This window comes from Oculina patagonica, chromosome 13 (genome assembly GCF_052425735.1).
Source record: "Oculina patagonica isolate OP01 chromosome 13, crgOcupat, whole genome shotgun sequence".
Classification (NCBI taxonomy): domain Eukaryota; kingdom Metazoa; phylum Cnidaria; class Anthozoa; order Scleractinia; family Oculinidae; genus Oculina; species Oculina patagonica.
Window position 1 is genome coordinate 25016428 of NC_135770.1, and position 18404 is coordinate 25034831.

The window sequence follows — 18404 nt, forward strand, 5'->3', positions numbered from 1 at the left end:
GGATTGCTGCATGTGCTTATTATCAATTTCCTTTCTTCAGTGTTCCCGCAGTGAAAACACCGCTGAGTCAAACTTCCCGCTGCGGAGTCAAACCGGCTAAAGCAAGAGCGCTGAGTTGCAAAAAGGAATCGAAAACAAAACTACGATGAAGTCTTATCCGCACACTGTTGGCGCCTTGACTCCTTGTTTGTCAAGTGAGGAGGAGACTGATTTTGTTTGCAAAAATTTAGTCATTTGCATCATCATAACAACAATGTAAAATAATTGACAAAAAACTAACACTGTAATCTCCCAAGTCATCAAATTGTTTAACAGAATGAATAACTCTACAGAGTCAATAATGGAAACAACGAATTCTACTGCTGCAACAGTCTTCAACCATTCCGAAACTATCTCAGGAGGTCTTGCAATTTTTGTTGTCGTCTTCTTGGTAATCAGTATTTTGGCGGGAGCCTTTGGGAACGCACGTGTTTGTTTCTTGCTCCGAAGAAGACAAGACCTGCGGAAGGTGCCTCACTATTTACTGGCTAACCTTGCAGTTACTGGAATCTTTGCCGCCGTTTTAAGCATGCCTTTGTTCATAATCATGACAGCGGTCAATTACTTTCAAATTCGTCCTGGGCCACTTCTCGAAATACTGTGTAAAATCGGATTTACAACGGGTTTCGTCTGTACAGTGCTTAATGCTTTGACCCTGTCGATTATGGCGATTGATCGCCAAGATCGAGTGCTTCGTCCATTAAATCGACGCCTGACCACACGCAATGTTAAGAAGGTTGTTTTGATGACCTGGTTCGTGGCTTTATGCATTGCTTCTGTGTTTGCCTTCATGTTAAGAAAGCAAAATTCCGTGTGTGTTCCATTTTATCCTTACAACGATCTCAAAGATGTAGGACAGGCCTTTCTTACATTGATAGGAGCCTTGGGTCAATTTACTACATTTGCCGTTCTTACTATAGTGATAACGTTTATACGTATCTTAAAAGTGCTGCGCGCATCTGTCGTCAATCCTTCGAGTTCCGCGCACCAGCGGCAAGAGATGAAACTGACGAGGTTGACTTACAAGATCTGTGGCGTTTATCTTCTGTTTAGAGTTCCTGCCATGATTTGTCATTTGGTGAATCAAATCGTGGGATTCTCCCAGGAAATACCAATGGCGACAGCTAGACTTGTTACAGTAACATTGGTAAATTTCACTTTTGTGGCAAATCCTATACTTCATCGTAAAATGCTTCTGGTTAGACAAGCAACTGTGCCTGTTTCGGTGGCCACAACCTCTAGCCAAACTCCCGGTCAATAGGCTAAGCTGCGTTATACTGGCATAGTTAACTGCTACATCCGAACTTAGCTTTTGTAACCGAGAGCCCTCCGTTGCTCGTCCACGCGAGCAAGAAGCGATCGAAGGCACTCGAATCCGGCAAAAACTGATTTGACTATGACAAGTCAATTGCGTTGTTATCAGTTGCCCCGGCACTTCTCAATTTTTTTTTCTTCCCGGATAGTATGCTGTATTTTTTATTAAAACGTTTTTATCGCGGCTTATTCCACTACTGTAACCTTTATTTAACAATTATTCCACGAGCACGCGTTGTATATATAAGGTGGTGCGACCCCGTTGCGTGAGTTGGGTATAATATATCATATCCAACAAGCGCGAATGGAATAATTGTTTCTGCAAATTCTCACCTCGTGTTTTGTCTTAGAGATATTTTAAAACACTACGTTACCTGAATTTTTTTAAAATGTTGAAAAAATAATCTGGACATTTCAGTTTGAAATCAACGAAGCGCGGATTTTAGTTAAAAAAGTTGGTAAAATCTTTAGCGTGAGATTGACGCATTGTTCACTTTAAAGTGAAGAAATGATCCTCGCAGTGAATTGCAATTAAAGAAATTGCAAAGAAAGGAACCAGAAAAAATTCTGGGTGCAACGGGATTCGAACCCGTGACCTCTTCGATACTGGTGCGATGCTCTACCAACTGAGCTATTGAAGCCACACATTGGAAGGCAGTACAAAATAGGAGATAAGGCTACAATTGACTTCTTTTCTTCCTGGCATTGTTGTACTCATTTCTAGTATTAGTTAAAGGGTGGAAATAAAGGCGCATATTTGAATGACTCAGCCTTTATTTGACCTTTTCCTTCATTACTTTATAATGTTTGGACAAAGTTACAAGCAAGTCCTGCCTTAATTTAACCCGAATTTAATTCAATTTGATTTCCCGAGTTTCAGCGCATATTTTGTCAGCTAATCATTTTGTTTTCATACATGATTAAGGCCGTCATTTTATTCATGGACATCAGTATCTGGAAAAAAAGGAAAAAAAGAAAAAATGTAATAACCATGAGGCACGAATCTGATGCGTTCTTGGTTGCCTTTAAAGTAATTTAATATTAGTACTCGAAGTTCAAAGAATTTCAAAGACTTGTAAGCGTCAAAAAAAAATATTTTTGTGTAGCAACATGAGCACAGCACCACTTAAAAAGGGCCCCATTTTTTAACAGCTGCCAATGAAATAACGAATGCCGTGCCTTAAAGCACTTTCCTGATTACGTCACAAGGACACAAGGAAGGACTGTTCCATAGAATGGTGCCACTGTAGCTAAAGCTATTTTTATAATAGTTTGTGAGCGGTAATGCAACGTTGCGTTTATTCCCCATTCCCAGAGTACCTTAGGTTATATGCAGTTTCTCGTTTTTCAAATCTAGAACATAAATATGGCTGGAAAACTAATATGTTCGTTAAAATGTTCCTCTCCTTTGTACAAGGTTGTTATGCTATGGGGCAATAATACTTACATTTATACATCTGGGCGACAGTAAATAATCTGCGTTAATTCTGCCCAATTTAACGTATGCTATTATGATTTGCACAAATTAACGTATGTGGATAACAAACAATGCCTGTGGATTGTGTATTAATATTTATAGATTCTTGCGTCCGTAAATTATTTTTAATGCCACTTTTGAATTTTCTTGATTATGGGAAGGCATAATATCTTCGCGGCTATAATTTGATGAGAGCTGAAAGAAAGCGTCAACATGCAGTGGTGGTGGTGGTGGGGGGTGGGGGGGGGGGGGGGTGCAAGTGTTTTGAATATTTAGCAAACTGGTCGTATTTCTTTCTCACTCCCAATCCACCAGAGAAAAGAAGAAAAATGAGTTCCAGTGATAATGCGAGAAGTGTATCATCAACGTTAGTTAAGAATTCGCCAAATTTGTACCAGTTGTCGCAGCAACAATGTTGGTCCCGATACGGCTCACATATCTTCCAATCGCATTCATAGGTGCCTGCTGGACAAGGAGCCAACTCCACGCAGTCTATCCCTTCCGGGAGATCACCGTCTGAACAAGGAATATACTTTTGATAACACTTCCACGGCCCATTCCTGCAATAGTCTGTTTAGAGGAAAAGATTTGTTCACTTGTTAGCCATCACACAGAAGTCATCTCCCAAACACAACAATTTTGATTTTAATTGTCATATCTTAAAAGTACCACTCTTCCGCACTGCTAGCTGTCAAAGAACTTTCAATATAGAGCAACCTCTCTGTGAAATGAGTTGCAGACTGCACTCAGACTTAGTCCATCCGACTCAGGCGAAAGCTACTTAATGACTGTTTTATTTAATTGTATTTTTTATGTTATCAATGTCCTGTGTGTTTTAGCTTTGTGTGTTTTTTTTTTTAGTTTTGTAATGTACATTGACTCTGAAAAGCCCCGTGAGGCGTGGTGACGAGCCAATAAGGTATGTATGGATGGACGGATGGCGGGCGGGCGGGCGGGCAGATGGATGGTTTGATGGATGGATGGATGGATGGATGGATGGATGGATGGATGGATGGATGGATGGATGGATGGATGGATGGATGGATGGATGGATGGATGGATGGATGGATGGATATCTAAAGCCGCCGAATTAGTTGTTACAAAACAAAATCCTGACAACATCCAGGCGACGTTAATTTTAAGGAACACTCACACCCCGTACTCCTGGTGACAGCACCCTGCACGGTAAGGGTCCCCAAAATAATCAGCAACAAGCACAAATGAACCTTTGCGTTCATTTTCGGTTACTGCAACAAAAAAGAATATGTTTGCTTATTGAATAACTAAAAGTGACTGAGCTACATGTATGACTTAGGAAAAGAAAACAGATAGAGAAAATTCTCATGATTTCACTTCTCGCACTTTAGAACCCAACCCAAAGTTCATTTCAGTCAGGCTTCGCTCAACAATGGCTCCCTTCGATATGGGGTCTATGAATTAAATCATTTAACAAAATGATACTGAGGCACCTGTCGAGTCGTCACGTCGCACGCAGCACGTCCGCAATCTGTCGCACCGAACTTTGGATAGAAAAGCGAAGGCTTCGCCAGTTCCTGTTGCCGGCATGAGATCTGTAGTAACTGGTATAAATACGCTTTACCATTGAAGTTTAATTTTCTCCATTTATGTAAAAACAATAAGCGCGCGCTCGCCTTACTGAACAAGCGTTTTATTTATTGAGCCACGCTACGGCTTCAAGAGCGACGCCCTCGAGAGAATAAACATCAGCAGTGGGTTTGGAACGACAAAAAAACCGAAACAAAGTATTCTAAAATACGTTACAGGCGATGGAAACATTTGAGGAAGATTTTCGCTCCAATGGATTTTTTTTCCTGATTGAAGCATCGTACGTTTGGAGCACTCAAGCACGCCGAACTTCAAGGGTTAACTTTCTGTTTACGTTTCTGTTTATTTTCTGATGTGTTTGGCCTTAGGCCTAAAACTGTACCTGAAGAAAAGTTGTATGTTCTATAAAGTGCAAGACTATAGGAAGCTCTTTGAAGTTTTGCAAGAAGATAGATACGACTCCACAGGACCAGAAAAGATGAATCAGGCTTTCCTTATCAGTTTTGTAGAAACTACAGAGATCAGAATCTTTATTCCTACTTTTTTTAAAAAAAACATTGGTTGCCAGTCGTCTATGCAGCAATTTTAATTGAAATACAATAAGCTTTGTAGATTTTGTACACTGGAAAGATAACTGGTACGCCGCTTCCCAAATTATTGGTTCGTGGGCTTCAGAGGCGCAATCCCTGGTCCATTTCTCTTGACTATTGGTTGGACACTTTTTTAAGGCTGATTAATTTTTTATAAGGGAAATGGTCAAGACTATTGTACTCAGACAGGACCCATCACTCTGCAAAAGGATGGGTGGTCTCTTCATGTACCCCCCTTTCCCCACATTAAAAGATGGTGTCTTGTTTGAATAGCCCCCACTCTATCAGGAGTAGAAACTAAGAAAAAGATTCAAACCTCCTTGTGTCATTTCTCCCGCAGGGCAAGCTTTATGCACACCTAACATGAAAGTCTCAACTCAAATTTTAAGGCCAATAAATTTTGTCCATTTGGCTTACCAGACAGGTGGTATCTTGCATAGCCCCCCTACCCCTACACAAGGTGGGTCCTTGTCGAGTACACTTGTTATGACCACTTCCCTAAGTGTGTCTACTTGGTTTACATGCTTTTACGAATTTCCTATAAAAGCTTTTGTATTGTATATTTGTATTATTGCTTACAGGTACTCTGATGTTATTTCGTAGGGTTCTTAAGGCAGATACCAGCCCGTAGAAAGGAAGATAATTTGTTTTGATGATGTCATAGCGATCTTTGAATTCAGGAAAGGACAGGAACGCATCTGAATCTTTCATCAAATGCGAAATCTTGTTTATCTCTTTTTTCAGCCATGCTTCGTAGAAGATTGGTTTGCTATCGATTCGTATAAGAGAGCTGTGCCAAAAGCTCAGAGAGCGAAAATGGTCTAAATACTGAATATAAGAAAATAAACATTTGACAAGTCGCTTTTTCTAAGGTTGCCGCTAAAAAAGGCTCGTCCCCGCAGTTCCGAAGTTTTAAGTCGAAAAAAGTTTCCATTTCCCGTGATTGTTGACATCAATATATTTTTTGACCCAGGTAAGTAATTATTATACCTTTAATAAAGGATTCAATATCAATCATGTTTGTTTTTAGCTCATTCTCAGAGAATGAGTATTGTAGTGTAGCAGATGTGGACGGAAGCGGAAGTTGTCTAGCGCGTGGACAAAAAATGTGTGGACAAAAAATGTGTAGACGGAAGTTGTAGAACGGAAGTAATTTTACATGCTACCCCTCCTCCTTAAGTAACGTCAAAAATAACTTCAATGAAGCTCAGATACAAATGTGAAAAGAAATAAAATCCTTGTACAGTGTAAGAAATAAATTTACATCAAATCACAATTTCGGAACTTCTAAAACGAGAAATGTGAATCAAGAAACTGAAATGCTGTCACCTAAGAGGACCCTAATCGGGTTTATTTAAACACGCGCTTACACACGCGATCAAGTCCGTCGGGCAGACGGAAGTAATTAAAAAAGCAGCTATTTCAAAGGACGACTAGGGTTTCGTTTTCAAAAGCATAGTAATTTATTCTTTATTCCCTTGTTAGTGAAATTTCCCCTAAGACACGATCGAAAATTTACGATACCAAGTCAGGTTGAAAAAAGATATATTTATACTTTACTAATAGGTGTTGAAGTACCTTTATTTTTGGTTCTTTTCGTTCATGGTACGTACGTGTAAACAAACACGTCAGCGTGTTCGCCAACTGAAAACGTCACGAGCCAAAATACGGTATGTTTAAGCCCGTAAAATGGTAAAACATTCCTTTAGCTCGTTCATGCTGCGGAACACGCAGTGAACGAGATAATTAAAATCTGGACGGAAGTTGTAGAACGTGGGTTCGACAAAAAAAAAACCTAAAACGACGAAATGACCCAAAAGGACAACAAAAAACAAGCAAAGTGAGTATATTTTCTTTATTTTATTGAACAGAAGGTACAATTTTATTTTGTTAAGTGTTATTTTTATCTCCATAAACCACCTGCTAGTGTAACATAACACCCCGTACCTCAGGTAGTCACGTTCCACTTGGCCTCGTGTTCTTACTTTGTTTGACTTTCCCAAGAAAATCACCTACACACCATTTCTTTTACTCTTCATTCGGGTTTTTAAACCATTTCTTGTCAATGTTTTAGCTGCTTCAGTACTAATTAAATCAACTATTAGCAATTTTAGTGTATTTCGTAGTTATGTCGCAATTTTACAATTTCGGCGTGATCATGACATTTGATCAGATACATGACAGCAGTGTCTTCATTACATTTTGTACACAATCCTCCTATAGCTTGTGCACCAACAAATGGTTTATTTTATGTTGTTAAGGTACAGATTTTGTTATTACTTCGTCATGCTTTATGGGAATAGGTAATGGCAGCTTAAATGATGAATGTCTAATTTTTTACAGTCACCCAGATTCTGTAAAGGATGGAGTTACACTGGGGGTGATTCTAGCGAAGAGGAATGAACCCTGGTTTAATGATAACGCAAAACGACCAGAGCATTTACCAGGAAAGGGAAAAAAGAATTATGGCAGTAGATCAGGGTAGTGGAGGAGGTAGCAGTGCTCCTCCAATAATCCCTTCATCTTCACAAGCACCCCACCTGCTGCGAAACGTGCAGCAGAGACTCTTCTCGCCGATCTTCGTCATGACTGAGTTGTAGACATTCATTTACAATGACTGTATCTTAAGTAAAATAAAAGACACCTTGAAACCCCAAAATGACATATTAGCACCCATCCTTTTTGCCCAACTTTTGGATTTTAGCGGTAAGTGTGTCAGGCTATGGCCAACTTAATAAAACTAATCCAATTAAACCTAATCCAAAAAGGCTATGGCCATCCAATCATTTACCTTTTAAAGTGCTACTATGATTAACAATTGGCTATTCCAACTTGGCCCCCTGCTATTTCAAACTGTTACTTGTCTCCCTTTAGCACGGTTAACATTCAGTTTATTTAACACAAGAAAACATGAATGAGCTGGCTCAACAGCCCTTTGATTGAATAATCGTTTATCAAAACTTCCCTCTCGATTTTGTCCCCTTTGCCGTTCCATAAAAAGTCTATTGATCTCCCTTAAGGCACGATGATTGGTTGTGAGGGGGGACAAAATGTATTAAAGTTGGGACATAATTAAACTTTTTAGAACAGTAATTTTGCCATAAAGGGTAAGTCGACGACACTCCTAGCAGTTTAGGCTATTTTTTATTTTTATTAATTTGTCGTTGTTGTTCAGCTCTGCGGTTAGGTCAGGATTAGTCGAGAGCCATACTCCAAGGGCTTTGGCTTTTCCTTTCACCCATATTAAGTCTCTTTCCGGGCACAATTTTTCTTCTTTTTCGGCATTAGCGAAAATCCAGAGGGTTTCCGTATTTTTGTTATTTAATTTAAGGCCAGATTACAGTTGAAAATTATCCAATGTTTGCAGAGAAGACATAAGGGATTCCTTGGAACCATCTAGTATTAAAGTGGTTTCATCCGCATACAGACTAATTTTAATTTCATTTCCATTCATAAAGATGCCTTTGATATTTTGGTTTTTCCTTATTGTATTCGCTAGAAACTAAATTACACAGAAAATAAAACCATTTGGAGAAAGAGAGCTGAGAGATAGAGAACAGTTGAAAGTGAAGTGCCACGACTGCCCGTATACGTACATCGAAGAAAGCAAGCGCTCATGGTCCTCGCGCGGAGCCGAACACGATCCATGCCGAGTCAACGGAACACAACATCCATCCGAAAGACGCCCAGATCCTCGAGCGTGGCATAAGCAACTACAACAAGAGGCTTTTCTTGGAGTCTTGGCACTCCACTTTGGACAGCAACGCTGTAAACGAACGAAAAGCGTTCCCTCGCGCTTATGTACCTTTAATTTAAAATTAATAGCGTCAGAAGCGCACGGATTGGTAGTGTGAACACCAAACGAACTCTTGTCTAACTCTGATGAAGGTGAACAGTAGTCACCGAAAATTAAGGTTGCAAAAACAGTTCGCCTTTAAAACCGTTTCATTTTATAAATGTCCTATACCGATCGCAAAAGAAAAAAAAGAACAACAGAACGGAGAACATCTATGTTGAAACTGCTAAAGAGGTACTGGGCACAGCCAAGAGGTCAAGTAAACCTTGGTTATGTGGAGGAACGTGGAAGAAAGTAGAAGAAAGGAGACAACTGAAACTGAAGCTCGAAAGTACACGTTCATAAAGAGTCAAACAAAGAATAAGGGAGCAGTATAAGGGAAAGGACCGGGAAGTGAAAAGGAGTGCACGTGAAGACAAGAGGCGCTGGTTGAATGAGATGGCAGGCAATGCTGAGAGAGCGGCAGAAAATGGAAGAACTGGGGAATTACATCGAATAGTGAAGACCTTGACGGGTGAGAAGAGAAGAGCGAGTACAGCAGTAAGCGATAAAAACGGAAGACCGACAAATGAGGGGAGTGAAAGACTGAAGATCTGGAAAGAACACTTTGAGGCAGTACTCAACAAAGAACCACCTGAAAGTCCTATTCAGCCCCATGAATTGGAAAGAAGGCAAAATGACAGAGAATTTGACACTGGACCATTTCAACCAGCCGAAGTGAAAAGAGCTATAAAATCAACGAAAAATGGGAAGGCAGCTGGACTTGATAACGTAGTAGCAGAACTCCTAAAAACAGATCTAGATGAGAGAACAAAGGAGCTGACAAAGCTGTTTAACAAGGTGAAGGAAGAGGGCGTAGTACCAAAAAGCTGGAATAGAGGATTGATAGTAAAGTTACCCAAGAAGGGTGACCTACAAGTATGTACGAATTGGAGGGGCACTACGCCGTTACCAGCCATCAGTAAGATCTTTGGAAGAGTGTTGATAAGTAGAATCAAAAATGGTGTTGACAACATCCTGAGGAAGGAACAAGCAGGCTTTCGAGAGAACAGAAGTACCATTGATCAGATCTTTGCTCTCAGGAATATACTGGAACAAGTCAACGAATGGAAAGCAAATCTGTACACCCATTTCATAGACTTTGAGAAAGCATTCGATTCTGTCAGACATAGAGAAAGTCTGTGAAACATCATGTCAATGTACGGAATCTCAGAAGAGCTTATCGCATTGGTGAAGGCGATGTACAACAACTTTGAATGCGCAGTCTTGGATGAGGGTGGAACAACAGAATGGTTTCAAGTCCAGTCAGGAGTAAAGCAAGGATGCGTCATGTCTGGTTTCCTATTTCTACTTGCAATTGACTGGGTCATGAGCAGGACTACGGAAGGTAGAAGAACTGGTATGCGATGGAAATTCACCTCGGTCTTAGAAGACCTAGACTTTGCAGACGACATCGCTTTGTTGTCGTCCAGGTACGTCGACATAAGAGATAAGACCAGCAGGCTAGTCGATGAAGCTGCAAGAGTCGGTCTTAGGGTCAATGCAAAGAAGTCAAAAGTCATGCGAGTGAATGCCAGAAACGAACAACGACTAGAGATTAATGGTGAGCAGGTAGATGAGGTGGAAGAATTTGTGTACTTAGGTGCATTGCTAGACAAAGAAGGTGGAACAACCAAGGACATACAGCATAGGCTAAGTAAAGCTAGACAGGCTTTCTATAGGATGCGAAGATTATGGGACGCCAGTGAGATTGGAAGGAAGACGAAGGTACAATTGTTTAAAACAATTGTTAGGTCAGTTTTGATGTATGGATGTGAGGCTTGGAAACTTACGAAAACAGAAGCAAAGAAGCTGGACGGTTTCCAATACAAGTGCATGAAGAGGATTCTAAGAATAAGGTGGCCTCAGACCATATCCCACCAACAAATCCAGGAGAATACAGGAGTGAACAGAACGAGCGATGAGATCAGACGCCGAAGATGGAACTGGATTGGTCATATAATGAGGAAAGGCAGAGAGGAACATTGTGTCACAGCTTTGGAGTGGAGGCCAGAAGGGAGAAGAAGACCGGGTCGACCGAAAACAACATGGAGGAGAATGGTTGAAGATGAAAGGCAAACAGCTGGGTGGCAGTCATGGGCGAATGTCAGAGCCCTTGCAGCAATTCGTAGTGGGTGGAAAGAGAATGTCAAAGCCTTATGTGCCTTATGGCATGGAGAGATATAGGTAGGTAGGTAGTACCGATCGCAATACTGGTTTCAGTATTTTCAGTCATATTAAAAGAGGAACCCTGGCAGCTTTCTGTGTTATGGTAGCACAGTTTATAATTAGTGATTGCCCAAAGTTGTAATATTTAAAAGTTCTTTGGATAAAAGGCCACTCTACTGTATAAAAAGCTTTTTCGAAATCGAGGAAAAGTAAAAGACCAGGGGCTTTGTTGGCCACGGCCTAATGAATTACACTATCGATGAGTCTGATATTTTCCCCGATAAATCTATCTTTAAGGAATCCAGTTAAGGTTCGGCAAAACTTTTTTCAGTCTATTCGCAATTTTGTAGTCGCAGTTCAAAAGGGTTATGAGTCTCCAGTTCTTTATTAAATAAAGTTTTGCATCTTTTTGGGATTTATTTAATAACTCCACCTCTCTGGGATACCGAGAAAATTTTAAGTTCTTTGGAATAAAGAAAAAATACAAGTACCATCGAAGACATCGGAGATGTGCACATGGATGGTCCGCAGCATACAAACAAAGGCAAACAAATTTAATCAAAAATGTTTTTGAGCAAATAACGCACTGAGTATCACTTAGAAAAGAATCTTTTTTGAATAAAATAAACCATTTACCTCTGCTATTTTCTTTTGCGATGTCGATGTTCTTATTTTTTTTATTTATTTCATTCAAGCTTTGAGACGTTTTAATGCGTTTTTGAAATTTGGAAATGTAGGAGTGTTGACGATCGGCCGCCAAGTTGATATATTTGAAGTATTTTATAATCCTTGTCTGAACACCAGTGTAAGCTATCATCAACTATATAAGCAGAGTTCACGAAATATATAATACCACTTGTAATGCGCAAAATATCAAAGGAATTTGATTTCCAAAAGTAGTCTTTTTTGTTTGATGTCCAATACAACTGGAAAGATTAGAGATAGTCCCGTTGTATGATCTTCCTTAATATCACCGATTAACTGAAAATGCCTTTAAAATTCTTTCCAGTATTATGTTATTTGCCAGCCATATTAATTTTTTTGTAGAAAGAAAAAAAGGCCTTTTCAAAGCTAAGAAGATGACGGCGAGTAACTCTTTGGCTGTAATTGCGAAACGGCATTAAATACTGAAAGTCCTTATGAACAGACGAGTTCGGTGAATGATACATCAGTTCAAAAGAAAACTATTGGTTACTTAAATGTTTGAAACTCCTTCCTTTTCCTTGGAACTTGTTGTGAATCACAGCGCGATGACAAAATACTTTCTTCAAGTACTGACTAAGAATGGAGTGAGTTCTTCTCTTTTTGAACCCTTTTTGGTGTGGTATAATTCATTCGTTTGCGTGCGGTAGCTGTCTTCTGCAAGACGTATGGCATTGCATCGGCTAAAAGCATTCCTACATCTTAAGATCGTTACATTGACTACTAAAACATAGAGTGGTCTTTAGTATCTATTTCATGGGCTTAGTGATATCACTCTAACTGCTTGGTCTTTTTGATGGCTAACAAGTGAACAAATCTTTTCCTCTTAACAGACACTTGCAGTAAGCCGTATGGGCCGGGGAGGTGTTACTACTATCGTGATCCTTGTCCATCAGGCACCTATCAATGCATGTGGCCTGTGGCGTTTTGTACCTTGCTTACCAACAAATGTTGCTGCGACATCGATATCCGGTACGAATCTGGCGAATTCTTAACTAACGTTGATGACACCATTCTCGCATTATCACTGGAACTCATTTTTCTTATTTTCTTGGGCGGGATGGGGAGGGAGAAAGAAATTCGACCAGTTCACTAAATATTCAAAACACGTGCACCCCCCCCCCCCCCCACCAGCACTGCATCTTGACGTTTTTTTTCTCTCATCAATTTATAGCCGCGAAGATATTATGCCTTCCCGTAATTTAAAAGTGGCATTATACCTTTACTTTTCTCGCTGTAAAAAAAAAAAAAATTGGCGTAAGAATCGATATAAATATTAACACACAATCCACAGGTATTGTTTGTTATCCACATACGTTTATTTGTGCAATATTTACGCTGCATATTTACTGTCACCCAGATACTAATATTAAATTACTTTAAGGGTAACCAACAACGCATCAGATTCCTGCAACATGGTAATTACATTTTTTCTTCCCTTTTTTACCAGGTAGTGATCTCCATGAATAAAATGACGGCCTCAATATGGAAACAAAATGACTAGCTGACAAAATAAGCGCTGGAACTCGGGAAATCAAATTAAATTAAATTCGGGTTAAATTAAGGCAGGACTTACTTGTAAGTAATGTAAGAAGAGCATGAATAAAGGCTGATTCATTCAAATATGCGTCTTTTATCTCCAACCTTTAACTAATAATAGAAATGAGTACAACACTGCCAGGAAGCCCTGACACCCACCTGCTATGTAGACCCAGTTCCGTTCATGGCAGCGCCAAAGGCATTGTATCTAGCTTCACTCATTGGCACTCGGATCAAACCTTAATGAGGGTCTCAATGGGATGGTGGCTTTTACGGTTAACGATTATAATTTTGGCTTTTTTACGGTTAACGGTTAATTTATTTCCATTACGGTTAACAGAAGTTAAAAATTAATTTCCATTGTTTTTTAAAGTTAAAAATTAATTTCCATAATTAAAAAACATATTTTAGGTCGTAGGACCATTCTGGGACAAAGAAGTGATCTAGTCTGTTTAATTTATAATTACTGTCCGATATTTTACGGTTAACATATTTTACGGCTAACGTTTAAAACTTTCCAATTTTTACGCCTAACGGCAAAAGTTTTGGTCTTTTTACGGCTAACGGTTAACCCCATTGAGACCCTCCTTAATGTTGTTGACAAGGGTTCACCTCCCAAAAAGTCTGAAGTACCACCTATTGGGTACATGCGTTGTTCATCAGTCGCAACACAACTTTTGTGACGAATGGTGGGTAGCTTTGTCAGATTACTGCAGTCATTTTCCAGGTCACATCTATATACCTCCTGGCTCCAGTCATGTGATATTGACACTAGACGGACTTGATGCAGTAAGCTTGGAAAACAAACTTCCCTTTCACTTTTGTTATGAGACACCCACTTAACAATTCCCTTAAAAACTTCTTCCTCAGCATTGGCAGTGACGTCATCACTGGACACCCATTCTGTATTTTTAATTATTATTTTGCCGGCAAGTATCAGTGTGTGGACATGAAAGAAAAAGCCTGTGAGTTGATCAATTCGAATTTCAGTGCTGTTATGCAAACAGAAGATTTTCTAAACCTCAACACGAAGCAAGTCACAGAATGGGCGTCCTGTGATGACGTCACTGTCAATGCTGAGGAAGAGGTTTTCAAGGGAATTGTTAAGTGGGTGTCTCAAAACAAAAGTGAAAGAGAAGTCGATTTTCCAAGTTTACTGCATCAAGTCCGTCTAGTGTCAATATAACATGAATATTTATTTAATGATTTAGTTGAGGAAGAACTTATAAAAACCAACAATGAGTGTTTAAATTTTGTGTTGGCTGTCATGAAGGAGATTTTCCACCCCACCGATGAATGTGTTTCCCAATCACCAAGAAAGTGTCTAGAGACACGAACAGATGTCATTTTTGTTTGCGGCAGAAGAAAATCTTTGTGTTATCTTCCCAACACAAAAACGTGGTACCAGTTGAAAGACATGATGTTTGAACATCAAGATCATGCTGTCACGCAATACCAAGATAGAATTTTCATCTTTGGTGGGCAGCCAGTTGGGCCTGGCCGATCTTATATAACAGAATATTACATGCCTTCGACCAATTTATGGGGATCTCTTCAAATGGCCGACTTTGTTGGCGAAGACAGATATTCTAGTTTGTCAGTGCTGAATGGTTGCATGTATGCAATAGGCGGTGAAACAGGAATGGTTTATGCATACTATTATCCTGAAATGAATGACTGGGATATACTTGATGGTTTATCCTCAAGCCGATGGGGTGCTTGTGGTGTCACTGATGGAAAATACCTTTACATAATAGGTGGAACACCAATGAATACCTTTAAGATCAGTGGAACAGTTACAACAGAACGATTTGACCCCAGTGAATACACTTGGGAAGAGGTTGCAGCTATGAATGACGCACGACATGATGCGTTTGGAGCTGACATGAATGGAAAGTTGTATGTTGCTGGTGGACAGCAAAAGAAAGAGCAGATTTGTACCGTTCTCTGTTCATGTGAGGTGTACAACCCACTCACGAACGAGTGGCAGCTTATACCCAGCCTCCGGCAATGTACCCCGTCGTGCTGCAAGTATGGTGTGCTTTAACGAAGAACTGTATGTTCTTGGAGGGTTTTCAAAGGGACAGTTAATAGAATACTCTGTGGAAGTTTTCAGTTCTGAAACAAACAAATGGAAGAAGAAATCTTCCATACCTGTCAGTGGGTTAGTGGATGCTAAAACAGGAAAGAGTGCAAATTACTGCAAAGCCTGTTTTGCAACAGTCCATAATGTAAATGTTAAAAAAAAGATTGAAGTAGCTACACTATTAAAACAATCAAAAGGATGTTGACTTGAAAAAGAAAAAAAGTTTTGTGCTGCAGTTTTGATCAAAAAATACCACAAAATCTGTGTAACTGAATGATTAAAAGCCCAGTTTCTTTAATTTTTATAATATTTATTTGGGTTAGTTTTTGTTTTCTTTATGTTTCATCTTTTGGTTGCAAAAACATTGCAAAATATAGCTATTCGAGGTAATCATCCAAGATCACAATCAGTGACTAATAAAAGTAGTTGAGAAATATTCAGGAAATATTCAATTACTTTTTCTACTCCAAATGCTTTTTGCGATGATTCTATGATATCCTTGGTCCTCCAATTCAATATTTTGTAGTGTACACATGGTTTAGGGGGTAAGGGGACATATAAATAAAAAAAAAAACTTTTGTTCATGCAAGGCACTTAAAAATGAAGGGGAGTCTGAAATAAATTAAAGCCCTAAGTGACTTCTGATAAATTGTCAGACATGTTAGATTCTCCTTCCAATTTCTCTTTTGTTAATGCATGTATTAGTATATAAAATGGAGAATTTGATATAAGATCAAGATGCACACCTTCAAATAGCATTTGACCTTAGCATCTCTGTCAATTTTTTGTCAGCCATTGTAGAAACAAGTTTCAGATTAAATATGGCTACCAACAAAACAATTTGTTGTCAATATGTACAATTTAACAAAATACATGTAGCTACCAGGATTTAGGTGATCAAATTTATCTTGTTGATGATAGTCACGAGAGACATAAAAACGTTTGTGGTTTGCATGGCTTCTTTGGCTGATGATGCCATCTCTTGATTTAATTTTGCAGTTGGAGGTCAATCGACACTTTCCTGTTTGCTTTGCAAATTGCTCCAATCAATCTAAAGGGGTACAGAATGGTCGTTCCAAAAATGCGCGTCTTCCAAAATCTCGTCATCTCGATTTTTCTGGGACGCCTTCTAGGAGTCAATTTCTTTTGCAAGGCTAAGAAAGTCTCGGGCTTGCAAAAAGGATGTCAGCTTTGAGGTGTCTGAAATTGGCAATTAATTTCTTGGAAAATAATTTTTAGCTCGTAGCAAGAGAGGATGAAGCATCTTGCTCACGGTAGTTTTTATGGAAGGAGTCACTTTTTCTCGGGAGAGAGCAGGAAGAGCGAACATATTTCACGTTTATATTTACTATAAAGTATATTGGGGGTGAAATCACCTCACAGTGAATCTTTGCTCCTCAGTACAACCCCCCCTTCCAACAATGGACATGTCGCATGCGATCACACTTCGCTCGTGTCGAATCAGTAGTTTCTAAAAAAAAATGAGTTATTAATTGTACTCAACGGCTCATTTAAGCTGTTATACCATCAGAGTACGAGAAGAAAATATGTTCACCACTAAAGAGTGCATGCATGTCCTAAACGATATTACTGGTCATTTGACGTTTAAAAACACAAAAAAGCAACTGCGGCTGGAAACTGCGGATAAATATGAAGAGAAAATTCTTGCACTTGTGTTGAAAATGAAGTTAAATTAAAAGTTTGAGAAAGATAACGTGAGGCATCGAGAGAGGGCATGCACCGCACAGTGGGAAAAATTTCCTAAGCGGGGGGGTTTGTATATGTATGCCGCTTTCCAGTGCGGTGCGGTTATACAATTTCTTACTCATGTTACTTCTATACAAAACTAGATATGCGGTATATTTTAAAAAAACTTAACGAACGGTGATTTTTATACGTCTACAACTGACTTATTGTGAAGTGGTCTCCTAATGGACATGCGGTAGTTAGCTAGTCTATTCCACACTTTTGGTGCAGCTATTGCAAACGATCGGTCGACAGCAAGAGTAGCAGGAGGAGGAGGTTCCAGATACGGAGCATCAGAAGAACGCAGGTTGTATCTGCTGTTGGTAGAGGGTCGAAATGGGGGTACCTCAGAAACACTAAGCACTTAATTTTTTGGCTCTGTAACATGAAACAGTTAAATTTTAGGCTTGTTAAAAACTAACAGTAAAAAAATTAACTGAAACAGTAAATTTTATCCAGAAAGAAACAAAAACGGTCCCAAAAAGGCCAATATTATTTGTTTAATATACCAACTGAAGTTTTCGGTCATTTTTCGACGATTTCTCATCATCGGAAGATTTCTAGACTACGTGCAGTCCCTATTTTTTCGCAGATTCTCTAGAGTGTGAAGCGAAAATTTTTTAACAGATTCCGTCGAGCGTGAAGCAAAAAAAAAAAAATTACCGCGCGGGGGGAGGTGGCGGGGCGAGGCGAGGCGAGAAGCGAAAAAAAGAGGGACTACCCGAAAAGCCACAGCGTTTGACCTTTCAAAGCCGAGTGATTTTTGGCTTCGATTTCAAATCTAATTTGCCATGTCCAATGATATTTCCGCATTTTGACGTACTGTCAATTGACACTGCTGCAATAGTTGGGTTTGTCACGTACGCATCAAACCCAAGACTTTTTCGATGAATCATCTGCAAAGTTGTATCTCTGGCGATTTATACAGTTGTTCTTCGGAGATGCAAATTTATAGCGACAAAGTAAGTCTCAAGAAGATATTTTGAAAAGCTCCTGGACCTCTCGCTCCCATCGCTTCGCAATATGACATGAGACAGGAGCCCATTACTAGGAGCGTGCAACTCCCATACTAAGCCTATGTCACGGCGTTTTCACAGACCAGTTTATTTTTAGACTGCATTTTCCCCGCGAAAAACGTAGTTCCGGTCAACGTGAGTAATATGATCCGTGAAATACGAAGAAAAAAAAATGGCGGACTTATGTGTGTATATCGAGAAAATAAAAGCACGTCTATTCCATCTCTTTTGTCTGTAGTCCACTCCATCTATTCTCGTTTTCCCTAGCCATGTCTTCCCACAATCCTCTGCAAATATTTCACACTTTCAACTTGCAGAGTTGCGG

General features: G+C 39.5%; 1 protein-coding gene and 1 pseudogene across 1 annotated transcript in view; one reads left to right on the forward strand and one right to left on the reverse strand.

Moving 5' to 3' along the window:
* The window catches only part of LOC144636323 (kelch-like protein 25), a 164626-nt gene that overhangs the window by 20729 nt on the left and 125493 nt on the right, over nt 1-18404 (reverse strand). The window lies entirely within an intron of this gene.
* LOC144637057 (kelch-like protein 26) lies at nt 14058-15278 on the forward strand (annotated as a pseudogene).